We start from the raw sequence: 5000 nt of genomic DNA, 5'->3' as shown, positions 1-5000 counted from the left end.
CGCCGCCGGTCTTTTTGCTCTCGGTCCACGCGGACGGAGACGAACGAACCAAGCTCGGGAAGCGCCGCGAAAGGCTGCCCAGTACACCCCTCACTATCGACGGCTGAGCCGCGGAGCGTGACAGCCTCTCAGCTAGCGCTGCTGCGGAGACGAGCCACTACTCGCTCCTGTAATACGGACAGACACTTCTCCGCCCGCGCTGGAGCGCAACACCAGACTCGTAGGCTCACCCGGTTGGTGCGCCAGCGACGACGCAATTTTCGATGACTCAACTGGAGGCAGCGAGAAACGGCCGCCTCCTCGACCGCCTCCGGAAGCGACGCGCCCGGCAAGATCTATCGCGGGACCTGGGAAATGCGGCTAAGTCCGCCGCCAGCCGAAAGTCCCCCCCAGAGACGGCGCGCGGAACTCTCCCTGCAAATCCGGCTAAGTCCCGGCGGAGCCGGCTAGACCTGACGGCAAACTGCGGCCCCCACCGCGAGCTCGCCGTCCGCCCGCCCTCCGGGAGGCTCGCAGGCTCGGGCAGCGCTTGCCGGGCGGGTGAGGCGCGGGTCCCTGCAAATCCGGCAAAGTCCCGGCGGAGCCGGCTCGACCCGACGGCAAACGGCGGCCCCCACCGCGAGCTCGCCGTCCGCCCGCCCTCCGGGAGGCTCGCAGGCTCGGGCAGCGCTTGCCGGGCGGGTGAGGCGCGGGTCCCTGCAAATCCGGCAAAGTCCCGGCGGAGCCGGCTGGACCGGACGGCAAACTGCGGCCCCCACCGCGAGCTCGCCGTCCGCCCGCCCTCCGGGAGGCTCGCAGGCTCGGGCAGCGCTTGCCGGGCGGGTGAGGCGCGGGTCCCTGCAAATCCGGCAAAGTCCCGGCGGAGCCGGCTGGACCCGACGGCAAACGGCGGCCCCCACCGCGAGCTCGCCGTCCGCCCGCCCTCCGGGAGGCTCGCAGGCTCGGGCAGCGCTTGCCGGGCGGGTGAGGCGCGGGTCCCTGCAAATCCGGCAAAGTCCCGGCGGAGCCGGCTCGACCCGACGGCAAACGGCGGCCCCCACCGCGAGCTCGCCGTCCGCCCGCCCTCCGGGAGGCTCGCAGGCTCGGGCAGCGCTTGCCGGGCGGGTGAGGCGCGGGTCCCTGCAAATCCGGCAAAGTCCCGGCGGAGCCGACTCGACCCGACGGCAAACTGCGGCCCCCACCGCGAGCTCGCCGTCCGCCCGCCCTCCGGGAGGCTCGCAGGCTCGGGCAGCGCTTGCCGGGCGGGTGAGGCGCGGGTCCCTGCAAATCCGGCAAAGTCCCGGCGGAGCCGACTCGACCCGACGGCAAACGGCGGCCCCCACCGCGAGCTCGCCGTCCGCCCGCCCTCCGGGAGGCTCGCAGGCTCGGGCAGCGCTTGCCGGGCGGGTGAGGCGCGGGTCCCTGCAAATCCGGCAAAGTCCCGGCGGAGCCGGCTCGACCCGACGGCAAACGGCGGCCCCCACCGCGAGCTCGCCGTCCGCCCGCCCTCCGGGAGGCTCGCAGGCTCGGGCAGCGCTTGCCGGGCGGGTGAGGCGCGGGTCCCTGCAAATCCGGCAAAGTCCCGGCGGAGCCGGCTGGACCGGACGGCAAACTGCGGCCCCCACCGCGAGCTCGCCGTCCGCCCGCCCTCCGGGAGGCTCGCAGGCTCGGGCAGCGCTTGCCGGGCGGGTGAGGCGCGGGTCCCTGCAAATCCGGCAAAGTCCCGGCGGAGCCGGCTGGACCCGACGGCAAACGGCGGCCCCCACCGCGAGCTCGCCGTCCGCCCGCCCTCCGGGAGGCTCGCAGGCTCGGGCAGCGCTTGCCGGGCGGGTGAGGCGTGGGTCCCTGCAAATCCGGCAAAGTCCCGGCGGAGCCGGCTCGACCGGACGGCAAACGGCGGCCCCCACCGCGAGCTCGCCGTCCGCCCGCCCTCCGGGAGGCTCGCAGGCTCGGGCAGCGCTTGCCGGGCGGGTGAGGCGTGGGTCCCTGCAAATCCGGCAAAGTCCCGGCGGAGCCGGCTCGACCCGACGGCAAACGGCGGCCCCCACCGCGAGCTCGCCGTCCGCCCGCCCTCCGGGAGGCTCGCAGGCTCGGGCAGCGCTTGCCGGGCGGGTGAGGCGCGGGTCCCTGCAAATCCGGCAAAGTCCCGGCGGAGCCGGCTGGACCGGACGGCAAACTGCGGCCCCCACCGCGAGCTCGCCGTCCGCCCGCCCTCCGGGAGGCTCGCAGGCTCGGGCAGCGCTTGCCGGGCGGGTGAGGCGCGGGTCCCTGCAAATCCGGCAAAGTCCCGGCGGAGCCGACTCGACCCGACGGCAAACGGCGGCCCCCACCGCGAGCTCGCCGTCCGCCCGCCCTCCGGGAGGCTCGCAGGCTCGGGCAGCGCTTGCCGGGCGGGTGAGGCGCGGGTCCCTGCAAATCCGGCAAAGTCCCGGCGGAGCCGGCTGGACCCGACGGCAAACGGCGGCCCCCACCGCGAGCTCGCCGTCCGCCCGCCCTCCGGGAGGCTCGCAGGCTCGGGCAGCGCTTGCCGGGCGGGTGAGGCGCGGGTCCCTGCAAATCCGGCAAAGTCCCGGCGGAGCCGGCTGGACCCGACGGCAAACGGCGGCCCCCACCGCGAGCTCGCCGTCCGCCCGCCCTCCGGGAGGCTCGCAGGCTCGGGCAGCGCTTGCCGGGCGGGTGAGGCGCGGGTCCCTGCAAATCCGGCAAAGTCCCGGCGGAGCCGGCTGGACCCGACGGCAAACGGCGGCCCCCACCGCGAGCTCGCCGTCCGCCCGCCCTCCGGGAGGCTCGCAGGCTCGGGCAGCGCTTGCCGGGCGGGTGGGGCGCGGGTCCCGGCGCTGCCGGGCACTCGCCAGCCTTTTCTCGGCTGTTAGGGGTTGCCTCGGCTTTCCCGCTCCGTCATCTGACAATCCCCCCTGAAACAGCCTCTGGCTGGTGCTGGGGGCCGGGCGGGCAGAGGCAGCAGCCTGGGTCCCGGTGCTCGCCAGCTTGTTTTGTTCCGTGGGGGCTTGGTTGTTTTTTTTGGTTTCGCGTGTCCGTCTGCTGACACACAGCCCACCACCCCGTCCCGCCGCGAAACACGTCTCTGGCTGGCGGTGGTGGGTGGGGGGACCAGGACCGCACCAGCTACGCACAAAGAGAAAAATGACCGCGACCGCTGAACCCAGGACGCACCGAAATACACCAGCCGATGCAGCCCGGGGTTCTGCAGATGCTGCGGCGCCCACCCCTCCTCCGCGGTGCCTCCCCCCGCCCCACAACGGGCTGGGAACAGATTGCAAAGATGTTCTTCTGGTTTGTGGTTTGGGGGAAATGTGTCTGAAACTGAGGAGAAGAGATGAAGATAGCGTGGCCGAGGATAGAAGGGAGGATTACGTTGCTCTTGCTGAGCATCCAAACAGGGTTCCCCACCACTGATGTTCTCACGGTTAAGTCTGTGGAACGTTAGGCACAGGTTAACGGTCGGCCTCAATGTTCTCAAGGGTCCTTTCCAAATCAAAAGGATTCTGCAGTTCTAAGAAAAGTTGATGTTTAGACTCAACTCTGTCCCTCGTCAGAGAAATGGCACTGCAGGAAGGCCGTGCGTCTGCCAGCTGAGGGAGGGAGCATCAGCACTTGCTTCGGCCTGTTTCCTATGGTGTTGCCCTGGAGCGCCGAGGAGCCCCGGAGGGAGCCCAGCGGGGCAGAGGCAGAGCCACCTCGGGCTGGGCCTCTGCTGCTGAGCTGGGCCGGGCTCCCGGGACGCAGATAGACGCTGGCGAGCGGGCAGAGCTGCAGAGAGACAGCTGCTCTGCCCAGGCGCAGGGCCGGCCGGGGGGGGCACCGCCTGCAGGCCCCCAGGGGGGACCTGCCAGCCTCAGAGAGCTGAAAGGCACTCCGCAGCGGAGGATGCCGAGAGGTTTCTGCGGGAGAAACGTTCCCAGCCCTGTGCGTGATCAGGCTCTGGGTGCAGGACAATGCAGCTGTAGCTCCTGGAGGGATCTCCTCGAGCCGCTGCCTCGGACAGTCCATGGGATCTGTCAGGAGGACGCTCTCGGTTTCTCTGTGCGGATAAGGAGGAGGATGTGCTGCAGAGCAGGCCTTCCCTCTGCAGCGTCTGAGTGAGAGGAGAAGGCAGGTCCCTCATCCAGGGGTTGGCTGCAGGGTGTGAATGTGCGTGTGCAGCCAGCGGTGGGTGCCCAGCGCTGTCCTTGCGAGCAGGGTCCCCGCAGCCCAGGGGCTGTGTGCCGGGGCAGGGACTCTGCCGCCTGCTAGGGTCAGCAGCACTCAGCCTGCGCGGGGAGCTCCCCGAGGTGCTCGGAGAAGTAGAGGGGGAAGCGACAGGGAACCCCTGGCAGGGAAGGAAAAGTGTTCTTGGCTCCAGGAGCACCGAGAGGGAGCAGAACTGGGCACAGAGCAGGAGCTCCTGGCAGGGACAGCTCCAAGAAACAGAAGCATGGACAGGGAGTGGGGGGGGAAGCGAAGCCCATCCCTGGGGGCGGGGGGGGGGGGTGGTGGTGGTGGTGGTGGTGCGTTCAGGCATCGTTTTCCCCAGCCACCGTGTTTTCGCTGTCCCGCTTCGCGGGGGGGGGGGGGGGGGGGGAGGCGGTGGTGTCGGCGGCAGGGTTAAATATTATTAGGTGCCGTCACCTCGTCCCCATCAGTGGGCCCTAGGCAAGCCCAAGCGAGAGCCAGACGCTGCTAAGGCATCTCTGCGCCGGGACGTACCGAGACGGAAAAACGGTCGGTACTAAAAACTGCTTGTGCTGAAGTAAATGCTCGGATTACTGCAGGGGCGACGGCAGGGAGGCCTGAAGGTCGCACTGCCCTGAACCAGCTCCCGCGCTCGAGCGGGGGATACATTGAAACCCAGCAGCCGGCGCACCTGGGGCTCTGCAGACGCCGCGGCGCGCCGCCCCGCCCGCTCTTCTCGGCGAAACCCCCCCTCCCCCCCACCCCCAGCCCCCCGCCTTCCCGCCTCCCCCCTCCCCCACCCCCACTCGCGGCGCATGCGCACAGGCACAGAGAGAGGCACCCCTCGC

This window comes from Lathamus discolor, unplaced genomic scaffold, assembly GCF_037157495.1.
Source record: "Lathamus discolor isolate bLatDis1 unplaced genomic scaffold, bLatDis1.hap1 Scaffold_266, whole genome shotgun sequence".
In the NCBI taxonomy this organism is placed as follows: Eukaryota; Metazoa; Chordata; class Aves; order Psittaciformes; family Psittacidae; genus Lathamus; species Lathamus discolor.
Note: the sequence above shows the minus strand (reverse complement) of the source record.